Raw genomic sequence first — 16436 nt, forward strand, 5'->3', positions numbered from 1 at the left:
AAGGGTGCTGTATTTTGTCGAATGCTTTTTCTGCATCTATTGAGATGATCCTATGATTCTTTGAGTCTATAGATGTGATGAATTATATTTGTTGATATCCATATGTTGAACCAAATTGCATCCCTGAGATTGAATCCCACTTGATCATGGTGCACAATCTTTTTGATATATTTTGGTATTTGATTTGAGAGAATTTTATTGAGAATTTCTGCATCTATGTTCATCAGGGATATTGGTCTGAATTTCTTTCTTTTATGTGTCTTTTCTTGGTTTGGGGATCAGAGTGATATTGGCCTCATAGAATTAGTTTGGAAGTGCTGCCTCTTTTTCTTTTTCCTGAAATAAATTATAAAGTTTGGGTATTAGTTCTTCTTTAAAGGTCTTGTAGAACTCGGCTGTGTATCCATCCGGTCCTGGGCTTTTCTTGGTTGATAGGCTTCTGATGGCATCTTCTATTTCATTACTTGATATTGGTCTCTTTAAATTGTGTATATCTTCCTGACTCAATCTGGGCAAATCATACAACTTAAGAAATTTGTCTATACCTTCAATATTTTCTATTTTATTGAAGTATAAGTTTTCAAAATAATTTCTAATTATCATCTGCATTTCTATAGTGTCCAACATAGTTCTTGAAATACTAGCCAGAGCAATTAGATGAAAGAAATTAAAGGGATATGTATAGGAAAAAAGAACTTAAATTGGGACTGTTTGCTGATGATATGATTCTATACCTAGAAGACCCACAAAGCTCCACCAGAAAACTTCTAGAACTAGTAAATGAATTCAGCAAAGTACCAGGATATAAAATCAACACCCATAAATCAAAGGCATTTCTGTATATCAGTGACAAATCCTCTGAGAAGGAAATGAGGAAAATAAATAACCCATTTATAATAACTTTAAAAAATAAGATACTTGGGAATCAACTTAATGAAAGAAGTTAAAGATCTATACAATGAAAACTACAGAACGCTAAAGAAAGAAATCAAAGAAGTTCTTAGAAGATGGAAAGATCTACCTTTCTCTTGGATAGGCAAAATTAACATTATCAAAATGACAGTACTAATAAAAGCACTATACAGACTTAATGCACTTCCTATAAAAATCCCAATGACATTCTCCATAGAAATAGAAAAAGCAATCATGAAATTCATCTGGAAAAATAAGAGACCAAGAATAGCTAAAGCAATCCTTAAGCAGGAAGAATGAAGCAGGTAGCATCGCTATACCAGACCTTAAACTATACTACAGAGCAACAGTAACAAAAACAGCATGGTATTGGCACCAAAAGAGACTGGTAGACCAATGGTACAGAAGAGAGGACACAGAGACTAACAAAATTACAATTATCTTATATTGGACAAAGTTACCAAAAACATGCATTGGAGAAAAGATAGCATCTTCAACAATTGGTGCTGGGAAAACTGGAAATCCATATGCAACAAAATAAAATTAAACATGCACAAAACTCAACTCAAAGTGCATCAAAGACCTAGGAATTAAACCAGAAACTCTGTGTCTAATAGAAGAAACAGTAGGCTCTAATCTTCATCATGTGGGATTAGACCTCAACTTCCTTAATAAGAATCCTTTGGTATAAGAATTAAAACCAAGAATCAGTAAATGGGATGGACTCTAACTAAAAAGTTTCTTATCAGCAAAAGAAACAATATGTGAGGTGAACAGAGAGCCTACATCTTGGGAGCAAATTTTTACCCCTCACACATCAGATACAGCACTAATCTCTAGGGTATATAAAGAACTCAAAAAGCTAAGCACCGAAAAAACAAATAACCCAATCAACAAATGGGCCAAGAACCTGAACAGACACTTCTCAGAAGAGGATATACAATCAGTCAACAAATGTATGAAAAAAAATGTTCATCATCTCTAGTAATTAGAGAAATGCAAATCAAATGGCAGCTATTATGAAGACAAACAATAATAAGTGGTGGCGATAATGTGGGGGAAAAAGCACATTCATACATTCCTGGTGGGACTGCAAATTGGTGCAGCCAATATGGAAAGCAGAATGGAGATTCCTTGGAAATCTGGGAATGGAACCACCATTTGACCCAGCTATCCCTCTCCTCCGTCTATACCTAAAGGACTTAAAAACAGCATACTACAGGGACACAGCCACATCAATGTTTCTAGCAGCACAATTCACTATAGCTAAACTGTGGAACCAAACTAGATGCCCTTCAGTGGATGAATGGATAAAAAAAAATGTGGCATGTATACACAATAAAGGAGAATAAAATCATGGCATTTGCAGGTAAATGGCTGGTGTTGGAGAAGATAATGCTAAGTGAAGTTAGCCAATCCCAAAAAAAAAAAAAAAAACAAATGCTAAATGTTTTCTCTGATATAAGGAGGCTGACTCATAGTGGGGTATGGAGGGGAAACATGAGAGGAATAGATGAATTCTAAATATGGCAGAGGGGTGGGAGGAAAAGGGAGGGCACAGAGGCTTAGCAAGGATGGTGGAATATGTCTTTCATCATTATCTTATAATCATTATCTTATAATGATGTCTTTCATCATTATCCAAAGTACATGTATGAAGACACAAATTGGTGTCAATATACTTTATATATAACCAGAGATATGAAAAATTGTGCTGTATACATGTAAATAAGAATTGTAATGTATTCCGCTGTCATTTATTAAAAAAAAAAAAAAAAACTTTCTGTGCTAGGCCCACAGCCAACATCATTTTAAATGGAGCTAAATTAGAAGCATTCTCTTCAAGAACTGCAACAAGATATAATGCACTCTTTCACCACTTCTATTCAACATAGTCCTGGAAATTCTAGCCAGAGCAATTAGACAGATGAAAGAAATTAAAGGGATACAAACACGTAAGGAAGAACTCAAACTATCACTATTTGCCCATGAGATAATTCTATATATTGAAGATCCAAAAAAAATCCACCAGAAAACATCTAGAGCTAATAAATGAATTCAGCAAAGTAGCAGGATATAAAATCAACACCCAAAAATCAAGTTCATTTCTATACATCAGGGATGAATCCTCTGAAAGAGAAATTAATAAAGCTACCCCATTCTCAATAGCCTCAAAAACAAAACAAAACAAAAATATTGGGAATCAATCCAACAAAAGAGATGAAAGACCTCTACAATAAAAACAACAGAACACTAAAGAAAGAAATGGAAGAAGACCTTAGAGGATGGAAAGACTTCCCATGTTCTTGGATAGGAAGAATTAATGTTTTTAAAATGGCCACACTACCAAATGCATTATACAGATTAAATGCAATTCCAATTAAAATCCCAAAAATATTCTTCATAGAAATAGAAAAAGCAATTATGAAATTCATTTGGAAAAATAAGAGAACCAGAATAGCCAAACAAGAGTAAAGCAGGAGGTATCACATTTCCAGACCTTAAATTATACAACAGAGCTATAGTAATAAAAACAGCATGGTCCAAGCAATAAAATAGACATTTGGACCAATGGTACAGAATAGAAGACACAGAGACAAACCCACATAAATACGGTTATCTCATATTAGACCAAGGCACCAAAAACATATATTAGAAAAAGAGCTTCTTTGACAAATGGTGCTAGGAAAAATGAAAATCCATATGCAGCAGATGAAAATAAACACCTATCTCTCACCCTGCACAGAAATCAACTCAAAGTGGATCAAGGGCTTAGGCACTAGAACAGAGATCCTATGCCTAATAGAAGAAAGAGTAGGCCCAAATCTTTATCATGTTGGCTTAGGACCTGACTTCCTTATCAGGATTCCTAAAGGACAAAAAATAAAATGTGAAGAGAGAACCTACAGAATGGGAGAAAATCTTCACCACATGCACCTCAGACATAGCATTGATCACCAAGATATATGAAGGCCTCAAAAAACTTAATGCCCCCAAAACAAATAACTCAATCAATAAATGGGCCAAGGAACTGAATGGACACTTCACAGAAGAAGAAATACAATCCATGAACAAATACATGAAAAAAGTGATCAACATCTCTAGCAATTACAGAAATGTAAATCAAAACTACTCCAAGATTTCATCTCCAGCCAGAATGGCAGTTATCAAGAATACAAGCAATAAGTGTTGGTGAGGATGTAGAGAAAAGGTATATTCATACATTGCTGGTGGGGCTGCAAATTGATGCAATCACTATGGAAACAATATGGACATTCCTCAGAAAACTTGGAATGGAACCACCAGTTGACCCAGTTATCCCACTCCTTAGTCTATACCCAAAGGACTTAAAATCAGCATACTACAGTGATGCAGCCACATCAATGTTTATAGCAGCTCAATTCATATTAGCTAAACCATGGAACCAACCTATGTGCCCTTCAACAGATGAATGGATAAAGAAAATGTAGTATATATTCACAATAGAATATTACTCAGCCTTAACTAAGAATGAAATTATGGCATTTGCATTTAAATGGATGGAATTGGAGAATATCATGCTAAGCAAAATAAGCCAATTCCAAGAAACCAAAGGCCAGATGTTTTCTCTGATGTGTGCATGTTGATCTATAATGGGGCTAGGGGCTGTGGAAGAATGGAGAAACTTTGGACTGAGCAGAGGGAAGTGAGAAGAGGGGAAGGGGTTCAGGTTAGGAAGGGTGGTGGAATGAGACAGACATAATTATCCTATGTATATGTATGATTGCTTGAATGGTGTGACTCTGCATTGTGTACAGCCAGATAAATGAGAAGTCATGCTCCATTGGTGTTCAATGAGTTGAAATGCATTCTGTTGTCATGTAGCTAATTAGAACAAATTTAAAAAGAGGCCAAATAATGTTTATATAAATATATCAAAATAGACTCTACTATTATGTATAACTAAAAAGAACAAATAAATTTTTTTTAAAAGTAACCTGATGTTATAACTTAAGGTCCTAGAAAAGGTAGAAAAAATTAATTCCAAAATCAGAAAAACAGAGGAAATAATTAAAATCCAAGATGAACTTAATGAAATTGAGGACAACAACAACAAACAATATAAAGGATCAATGCAAAAATTATTGTTTCTTCAAATGAAAAACAAGATTGATGAATCTTTAGCCAAACTAACCAAAAGAAAGAGAAAAGATCCAATAAAAAAAATAGAGATGAAAAAACAAGTATCAAAACAGTTCCCAAATCCAGAGGATCATTAGGAACTATTTTGAAAACTTATTCTTCAATAATCAGGGAAACCTAGAAGATATTGACAAATTCCTAGAAACATATGACCTATCCAAATTGAACCATGAGGATATAGAACACCTTAAATGGACTCATATAAAGCAATGAGATTGAAATAGCAACTAAAAGTCTTCCAACAAATGAAAGCCAAGGATTGGTTAGATTTTCAAATGAGTTCTATAAAATTTTTAAAGATGAACTAATGAGAATTTTCCTCAAATTATTTCATGAAATAGAAAGAGAAGGAACCCTCCCAAATTCATCCTATGAAGCCAGTATCACTTTTACACCAAAACCAGTCAGAGACACATCATGAAAAGAACACTACAAATCAATATCCCTAAAGAACATAGAAGAAAATATCATTGATAATATATTAGTAAACTTCATTCAAAAATACATTAAGAAGATAGAAACTATGACCAAATGGATTTGATCCCAGGGATGCAACTTTGATTCAACATAAACAAATCAATAAATGTAATTCAGCACATAAATATAATTAAGAACAAGAATCACATGATCATCTCAAGGAATGAAAAAAAAAAGTCTTTGACAAAATCCAGCATCCACTCATGTTAAAAATGCTGGAGAAACTAGAGACAGAAGGAATTTACCTCAACAATTTACAAGATACACATGATAACCCAGAGAAAACATTGTACTGAATATAGAAAAACTGAAAGCATTTCCTCTGAATTCTGGAACCAGAAAAGGATGTCCATTCTCACCACTCTTACTCAATATAGTTTTTGAAACTTTGGTCAGAGTAATCACAAGAGAAGGAAAGTAAAAGTTTCCAAATAGGAAAAGAAGTCAAATTATCTCGGTAGATGACATGACCCTGCGTCTATAAGACTTGGAAAAAAAAAAAAAGACATCTGTGGCTAATAAACAAATGCAGCAAAGTAGCAACATACAAAATCAACATATAAAAATCAATAACTTTCCTACACTCTAATAATGAAACTGCTGAGGGAGAAATTAGGAAAACTATCACATTCACAATAATCTCAAAAATAAAAAGAAAATACTTGGGATTAAAACTAACCAAGGAGGTGAAATATCTCTACAATGAAAAGTATAGAACACTGAAGAAAAAAATTGAAGAAGATCTTAGAAGATAGAAAGACCTCTGATGTTCTCAGATAGGAAGAATTAGTATGAAAATGGCCATCCTACCAAAAGTGTTATACTGGTTCAATAAAATCCCCATCAAAATACACAATGACAGTCTTCATGGAACTACAGAAAACAATCCTAAAATTCATTTAGGAGATTAAGAGAATCCAAATAGCCAAAGCAAACCTGAGAAAGAAAAGTGGAGGCATCACAGTATCAGATCTGAAATTATACTACAAAGCAATAGTAACGAGAACAGCCCAGATGCTTATCAACAGATGAATGGATGAAAAAAATGTGGAATATATACACAATGGAGACCTGAAAAGGAAAAAAAAATATGGAAGTTGCTGGTAAATGGGTGAAAATGGAGAATATCATGCTAAGAAGACAGAAAGTCAAGGGTGAAATGTTTCCTCTCATATGTAGAAGCTAGAGCAAAATAAGGGGGGAAGGGGAACTCCACAGATAGGGAAGGGAGGTCAGTGTGATGGAGAAGTGGAGTTTAGAGGAAGGGAAAAGGGATAAAAAAGGGACACAATGTAATTGACCAAATTACGCTGTGTGCATGTGTGAATGTTCCATAGTCCATTTCACCTTAATGTATACCTTTTAAAGTACCAATTGATAAAAACAATAAATAGATAGGGAAGCCAATGGAGTAGAGGAGATAGATGGGGGGAAAGGAGGGAGGGAAGAGGTACTGGTTGAAAAAATTACATTCATGCATGTGTGATTATATCAAAATTAACCCCACTTTTACATATAGCTATATACTAATAAAAACATTTTAAAAAGAAATTTTTAAAAAATACTTTTAATTGTATATGGGCACAGTACTTTTATTTTATTTATTTTTATGTGGTGCTGAGAATCGAACCCAGGGCCTCACATGTGCTAGGCAAGCTCTCTACCCCTGATACCAACCCTGTTCCCTTGAAAGAACTTTTTAAAAGATAGCAAGAAGATAATTGTGTGTTTGTAAAGGGGAAAATCCAACAAAAAAACCATAGTCTTTGTGGATATTTATGCTATGAATGTCAGTGACTGTTAATTCAGTGAAAAAAAAAACAGTAGACCACAAAACAGTAATGGTGGGGGGATTTCAATATACAACTCTCACTAACAGTCATCCAGACAGAAAATCACAAAGACACATGAGATTTAAATTTTACTATAGATCAATTGGACTTAACAGACAATCACAAAATATTATCCACTGGCAACTGATTAACTTTCTTTTCAGCCACTCATGGAACTTTCCTCTAAATTTGATTATGTATTAGGTCATAAAGCAAATATTATCAAATAAAAAAATTAATTTTAATAATATCTTGCATTTTTCACACCATATGGAATAAGATTAGAAATCAACAAGAAAAGCTACAGAAATTAAATACATGGAAATTGAACAGTACACTTTTGAATGATGAGTGGGTCATTGAAGAAATTATGGGGGACATTTAAAATTAAACAAAAATGGAAATAAATCATACCACAATCTTTATGACACAGTGAAATAATTTATAAGAGGAAATTTTACAGCTAGAGCCTAAATTTTAAGAAACAGAGATCTTTCAAATAAACAACCCTAATGATGCAGTTCAAGGTCATGTAAAAACAGCAAACCAATCCTAAAACTAGTAGGAAGAAAGAAAAATTAAAATTAGAACTGAAATTAACAAATTAGAAACTAAAAGAACAGTACAAAGGATAAATTAAACAAAAATTAACTTTTAAAACATAAGCAAATTTCATAAACTCCTAGAAAAATTAAAAGAGAAGTCCAAATTTTTAACATAAGAGATTAAAATGGAGAAATTACAACAGACACAATTGAAATCCAGAAGATTATTAGGAACAATTTTGAAAATTTATATTCCAATGTATGGGAACATTTAAAAGAAATGAATAAATTTCTGCACATATACAACCTACCAAAACTGAACCAAAAAGATATAGAAAATATCAACAGACCACTAATGATAAGATTGAGGCAGTAATAAAAAGATTCCCAACAAAGGAAACACAAGGCCAGACAGATTCAGAGCTGAATTTTACCAGATCTTTAAAGAAGAACTAATACCAATATTCCTCAAATTATTCCATAAAATAAAAAGGGAGTGAACATTTCTAAACTCACTCCACAAAGCCTGTGTCACCCTGATACCAAAACTGTATAAGGATACTTCAAGAAAACCACAGACTAACATCATTAATGAGTATAGATGCAAAAATTCTCAATAAAATATTAACAAAACAAATTCAAAACAAACTTAAAAGATAATATACCACGTTCAAGTTTATTTCATTCCAGGAATACAAGTGTGGTTCAACATTTGCAAATTGATATGTGTAACTAACATACCACATGAATATAAGCAGGACAAAAATCACATGATTTTCTCAATAGATCAATAGATGCAGAAAAACCCCTGGACAAAAATCAATATCCCTTCATGATAAAAGTCCTGAAGAAACTAGGAATAGAAAGAAATTACCTCAAGTTAATAAAGGTTATCTGTGACAGATCCAAAGCCAACATCAAACTAAATGGAGAAAAACTGAAAGCATTTCCTTTAAAATCAGGAACCGGACAAGGATGCCAAGGCTCACAACTTCTTTTCAATATAGGTCTTGAAATTTTAGGCAGGACATTAGGCAAGAAAAAAATTAAAGAGATACAGATAGAAAGGGAAGAAATCAAATTATTCACAGATGATATGATCCTATACTTATAAGATTCTAAAGACTCCACTAGAAGACTTTAAGAGCTAATGAATAAATTTAGAAAAATAGAAAAACACAAAACTAACATACAAAAATCAATAGCTTTACTATACACCAAAAAATGAATTTGCTGAGAAAGAAATCAGAAGAATAAACCCATTCACAATGGATCAAAAAGAGAAAATCTAGGAATCTACTAAACATGTGAAAGGCCTTTACAATAAAAAATATGGAATACTGAGGAAAGAAAATGAAGGAGACACTAGAAGATGCTCATGGACATCTTTGGTTGTTTACTTGAAAGATCTCTGTTTCTTAAAATTTAGGCTATAGCTATAAAATTTCCTCTTATAAATTATTTCACCCTATGCTCATGGACAGACAGAATAAATATTGTTAAATGAATACTGTGAAAATGGCCAGATTACCAACAGTAACCTACAGATTCAAGCAATCCCTATCAAAAAACCAATGACATTCTTCATAGAACTGAAAAACTCAGTCTTGAAATTTACATGGAAGAACAGAAAATTCAGAGTAGCCAAATCATTTCTGAGCAAAAAGAGTAAATCTGGAGGCAGCACAATACCTGGTTTCAAATTGTACTACAGAGTCATTAGTAAAAATAGCATGATACTGGCATAAAAACAGCATGTAGACCAGGATGGAACAGAAGACACAGAAACAATTCCACATAATTAATGTGTCAAAAACATACATTAGGGAAAAAGGTAGACTCTTTAACAAGTAGTGCTTGGAAACCTGGGTATCCATATTTAGAAGAATGAACCAGAACTTTATCTCTTACTGCATGCAAAAGTCAACTTAAAAGAAAAATCTAAGTTTAAGATTAGGAACTTTGCAGTCACTAGAAGAAAAAAAGGGGGAGGGGAAATACTCCAAAATACATGTATAGGAAAAGACTGCCTGAATAGGACCCCTATAACTCAGGAAATAAGGGAAATAACAAATGGGACAACATCACATCAAATCCTTCTGTGCAGAAAACTATCAACAGAGAGAAGAGTCAACCAAAACAATGGAAGAAAATCTTTGCCAGCTACTCTTCTGAGAGAGGACTAATATCCAGAGTGTATATATGTGTGTGTGTGTGTGTGTGTGTGTGTGTGTGTGTGTGTATAACTAAAAAAAACAGAATAAATAAAGCAAATAACCCGATCAATAAATGGGCAAATTAAATGTACACATACTTCTCAAAAAAAGAATTACAAATGCCCCAAATCTATATGAAAAATGTTCAACATCGTCAGCCATCAGGAATTGCAAATCAAAACTACACTGAGATTCCATCTCTCTCCAGTGGCTATGGAAAACATCAAGAATACAAATAACAAAAAATGCTGTTAAGGCTGTGGGGAAAAGGGAACTCTTATACACTGTTGGTAGGAATGTAAGTTAGGGTAGCTACTATGGAAATCAGTATGGAGTTTCCTCAAAAGACTAGGAATGATGCCATCAAATGACCCAGCTATCCTATTTCTACATATATGTCCAGAAGAATTAAAGTCAGCATACTTCAATGATACATGCATATCCATATTTGTTGCAGATAATTCACAATAGTCAAGTTATGGAACATGTCTAGGTATCCATCAACAGATAAATGGATTTTTATAAAGTGGTATGTATAAACAATGGAGTTTTATTCAACCAAAAATTGTGGAATTATGTTATTTGCAGAAAAGTAAATGTAACTGGAGACCATAATTCTGAGTGAAAATAAGTCAGATTCAGAAAAAATATCATGTTATGTCTCATATGTGGAAGCTAGGAGGAAAAGATGGGGAATAAAAAGAGATGTCATGAAATTAGAAAGGTAACTACTACAGTAGAGGGAGGAGTTTAAAGAGGAGATGGAAGATGGAAGGGTACTGGGAGTGAAATTCATCAAAAAAAGTTTATGCTTTATGATTTACCAATAATATGTAAAGTTCTAGGATTATTGTCACATGTGGAAAAATCTTAAATTTTTTCAACAAGCTGTGAGACTTGTCTCACAACTTGCAGTGTCTAATTTTAAGATTAGCAGTGACTAATCTTAAACATGCTTCAAATTGGTAACACAATATTAATTAATGTGTTTTCTATTATGTATTTATTATAAGTATCCTGGGAGGATGTTTATAGAAAATTCATTGATAGAGAAATTTGGGGTCAAATCAGCAAAAAATTTAAATAATTTTCCCTCATGTTCATAGGATCATCTCATCTTCTTTAATTATATCATTAAAGAAATGTCTTGCTACTTCTACTTCTACTTGAAGTTTTTCACTTTTTACTAAATCATTGCCTTTGGTATGATTTTTTTAAAAAATGTATTACTCTGCCTGTCAATGTCAGACAATTTTTATTGAGTTCATTGCTCATATTTATCATTAAAATTTTTTTAATAATTTTTAAGTTCTTTAATAAATAGAATTATAGACCACAAAACTGTTCCTGGGTGTTTAAACCGGGAGTCTGTGAGACATTTATTTATTTCCAAAGCACTTTTGAATGCACTATCCTCTAACACTCAGGTGTCATAATGTAAGAAAAGAATGCAAAACTGTAAAAACTAAATTTAATAAGCATTTCATAGATATTTTGTCCATAGTGTGACTGGGAAAAATATTACTACTCAAATTATTCTCCATTTTTGTCCATTCCAAGAATAAAGTGCCAGAGCATCAAGCATTGTCATTGTGCAGAAACTTTTAAATAACAGAACTTATTTCTCATTCTATGGGACTGATCTAAGATCTGAGATGTTAACCTAAAAATACAAGTTCTCATGTGTTGTGATACACTGTGATAAATTGATCTAGGACAAGTTCTGTATTTACCATCTCTTTGTTTCATAAAAATATTCAGTAATAGGACATTGATTGACAGGTTTTTTATAATGTGGAATCTCAATGTATTTTCAGAATCTAGGTACAACCTTTTTTTTACATGACAGTAGAGTGCATTTTGACATACATAAGTAGAGTATAACTTATTTTTCTGATTGTATGTGATGCAGAATTACATCTGTTGTATAATTATATATGCACAAAAGGTAATAATGTCTGATTCATTTCACTGTCCTTCCCACCCTCATGCCCTCTACCCTCCCTTCACTCCCCTCTGCTAATCCAAAGTATTTCTGTTCTTCCCTAGCTCCCCTCCTTATTGTGAATTAGCATCCACATAACAGAAAACTTTTGGCCTTTGGATCTTTGGGATTGGCTTGTTTCACTTAACATGATATTCTCTAGCACCATCCATTTACCTGCAGATGCTGTATTTTTATTCTTCTTTAAGGCTGAGTAATATTCCATTGTGAATATATACCACATTTTCTTTACCCATTCATCTGTTGAAGGGTATATAAGTTGGTTTCATAATTTAGCTATTGTGAATTAAGCTGCTATAAACATTGATGTGGCTGCATCACTGTAGTATGTGTATTTTAAGCCCTTTGGGTATAGACTAAGGAGTGGGATAGCTGGGTCAAATGGTGATTCCATTTTAAGTTTTCTGATGAAACTGCTTTCTCTGGTGGTTGCATTAATTTACAGTCCCACCTGCAATGCATAAGTGTACCTTTTTCTCCACATCCTTGACAACAGTATTGTTGCTTATATTCTTTTTTTTTAAGTTTGATCTTAAACTGTGAAATATTTTTTCTAGTTTCAGATGGACAGGATGCCTTTATTTATTTATTTTTATGTGGTGCTGAGGATCAAACCCAGTGCCTCATGCATGCTAGGCATGTGCCCCAGCCCTGTGGCTTATATTCTTGATAATTGCCATTCAGACTGGAATGAGATGAAATCTAAATGTAGTTATGATTTGCATTTTTCTAATTGCTAGCTATGTTGACCATTTTTCATATATTTGTTGATTGATTGCATTCCTTCTTCTGTGAACTTTCTATTCAGATCCTCAGCCAATTTATTGATTGGGTTATTTGATTTTTTGGTGTTAAGTTTTGTGAGGTCTTTATATATCCTGGAGATTAATGCCTTATCTGATGTGCATGTGGTAAAGATTTTCTCCAATTCTGTAGGTTCTCTCTTCATTTTATTGTTTCCTTTGCTAAGAAGAAGCTTTTCAGTTTGAATTCATCCTATTTATTAATTCTTGATTTTATTTCTTGTGTTTTATGGGTCTTGTTAAAGTAATTAGTTCCTAAGCTGACATGCTGGAGATTTGGACCTACTCTTTCTTCTATTAGGCACAGAGACTCTGTTCTAGTGCCTAAGTCCTTAATCCATTCTGAGTTGAGTTTTATGCAGAGTGAGAGATAGGGTTTTAATTTTATTTTTCTATATATGGATTTCCATTTTTCCCAGCACCATTTGTTGAAGAGGCTATCTTTTCTCCAGTGAATGTTTTTGGTACCTTTGTCTAATATGAGATAACTGTTTTTATATGGGTTGTCTCTGTGTCTTCTATTCTGTACCATTGGTCTTCAAATCTGTTTTGATGTCAATACCATGCTGCTTTTGTTATTATAGCTCTGTAATATGCTTTCAGATTAGGTATTCTGATGCTTCTTGTATTGTTTTTCTTGTTCAATATTGCTTTGGGTATTCTGGGTAACTTATTCTTCCAAATGAATTCAAGAATTTTTTTTTAATTCTGTGAAAAATGTCATTGGTATTTCAGTGGGGATTGCATTTAATCTGTATATTGCTTTTGGTAGTATGGCCATTTTGAAAATATTAATTCTGCCTATCCAAGAACGTGGGCGTTCTTTCCATCTTTTAAGGTCTACTTCAATTTTTTTCTTCAGGGTTCTATAATTTTTATTGTAGAGTTTTTGTTTGTTTATTGGTACTAGGGATTGAACCCAGGGGCACTTAACCACTGAGTCACATGTGAGGATGCTGATCCAAAATGGGTACAGGGTGGGGAGTGGGGAAACATGGGAGGAAACTTTAGATAGGGCAAAGGGGAGGGAAAGGAAGAGAGGGGGCAGGTGGGTAGGAAAGACAGGGGAATGGGATGGATATCATTTCCTTAAGTACATGTATGAAGATTTGAATGGTGTGACTCTGTGTACAACCTGAGATGAAAAATTGTGCTCTGTATGTGTATTATAAATTGAAATGCATTCTGCTGCCCTATATAACAAATTAGGATAAATAAATAAATATTTTATTTAGAGATAGGGTCTTGCTGAGTTGCTTAGGGCCTTCCTAAATTGCTAAGGCTAGCCTCCTGAGATGCTGGGATTACAGGTGTGCACCTGTAATCTACGCCTGGCTTTATGACCTTCCTGATTAGATTAAATCCAAAGTATTTTTTAAGATTATTGTGAAGGCTATGGTTTTCCTGATTTCTTCTTCTGCTGTACAACTAATTCACTTTAGATTTAAGGCTACATGCAGGCTGAGAGAGAAAAGGAAAAAATATTGCATTCAAAGGGTAACCAAAAGAAACAGTAGTGGTCATACTTGTGTCAGAAAAAATAACTTTTACGTAAAAAATTGTCTCAAGATACAGAGGAGAAAATTTGAATGATGAGAGAGAGTCAATTCACCAGGAAGATATAACAGTTATAAGTATATATTTAATAAATGGTAGAGCACCTCAATATGTAAAGCAAACAGTGACATAACTGGGAAAATAAATAGTAATGTAGGAGACATCAATACTCATAATGAATAGAACATCCAGACAGGAAATTAATAATGAAAACAGTGGGTTTGAACACTACTACAGACCAAATGGATCTAAAAGACATATACAGAACTTTCCACTGCACTGACAAGTTGAATATATTCTTCTCAAGTACACATGGAACTTTCTCTGTGATAGATCATATGGTAGATATGAAGAAGGAAGCAAATTTTTCTCCCAATACAAAATCACTGAGCAAATGTAGGCTAAGTAGGTTCAAGTTTATGCTCCTTTCGTTTTACTAGAGAGCTTTCCTAAAATATTTTTTAAAAGAGAGAGAGAGAGAGAAATTTTTAATATTTATTTTTTAGTTTTCAGGGGACACAACATCTTTGTTTGTATGTGATGCTGAGGATCGAACCCGGGCCGCACGCATGCCAGGCGAGCGCGCTACCACTTGAGCCACATCCCCAGCCCTTTCCTATAATCTTTAACCCTTTTAAAATATGCCAGCTCTTATTCAATTAGTGATTTGGACAAGAAATATATATTCAATTTACAAGAAGATAGAGTCCTAATTTTTGAGAAAACTTTAAATGGTGACATATCCTTAATATACTTCAAGAGAAACAAGAAAATAACAGGACAAGAGCAACAAAATCTGAGAACAGAAAAATAAATTATAGACAATTCAGCAAAGGTGACTAGAGGTATTCTTATATAACTAGATTTTCTAATTTCTTTTATTTTTACCTCTCTAAAGACCTTGCTGATGGGAGACAAGGAACAAAGCATTTAAAAGTGCTTAGGCAAACTCCAGAAAATATTAAAGAGAGTAAATTTCCTAGTGTCAAAGAAGAATGCCATTTCCTCAGAGTTCATTCCAGAAGATGACCCCATTCATTACGGAGCTGGCAAGACTCAGGCCCATCCCAGGCAGAATGAGTAGTTGAGAGAGTTGGATTCAGGTTCCTTCCTTGAGCTTCTTCCATTGTACTGTCTCATCATGGCCCTTACTTTTCTGACTCCAGGACCTAGTGACCATATGTTGTATATTTAGAGACAAGGATCTCTCTCTCTCTCCGCACTACATTTCCTTAAACTGTCTGCACAGGAAGATTCCCCAAGTTGGGATCTTCCCATTCCAATTCTTCATTCTTCTAATCTCTGACGAGGATTAGCTGTCATATGAGTCAGTTCCTTCAGGGTCTTTTTCTTTCCTCATTGAAGGGGTAAGAATAAACTCACAACAGTGATGAGTGAGGGGAATTCTTGAACTTGCAACGTATTTCTCTACATAGTCAGCCAATATTCAAATCCCAACTATTCCAATGTTTAGGGATGAGGATAGCATGTTGAAAGAGCCTAGCAGGCAAATAAAATTTGTTCAATTAAAGTACTGCAAAAGATAATTACTCATAAAAATTAGAAAATACAGGGAATAGTGGTCATGCCTATTTGCAGTGACTTTAAAAGTTTTATGCATGATTCTAAAAACTTATTGCATCTATTCTATTTACAGGATTTTTGACATTCTGATGGATGGATAAAATAGTCAAGTGGGAGAAGTTATTTTAGGAAGGGGATCTAGTACAGAACATGAAAGAACATGGCAGCATCGTCCAAGAACAAGTGTTCTTGCATGGTCTGAAGTTGAAATGGGAATCCTGGGATAGGGGTATGGTAAAGTAGGCTAAAGCTAATGGAATGCAGTGGCAAACCACAGGAGGTTATTAGCCTAAGTGTTCTAGGAAATTATGAATTTTTATTTA

The sequence above is a fragment of the Urocitellus parryii genome, chromosome 1 (assembly GCF_045843805.1).
Source record: "Urocitellus parryii isolate mUroPar1 chromosome 1, mUroPar1.hap1, whole genome shotgun sequence".
In the NCBI taxonomy this organism is placed as follows: Eukaryota; Metazoa; Chordata; class Mammalia; order Rodentia; family Sciuridae; genus Urocitellus; species Urocitellus parryii.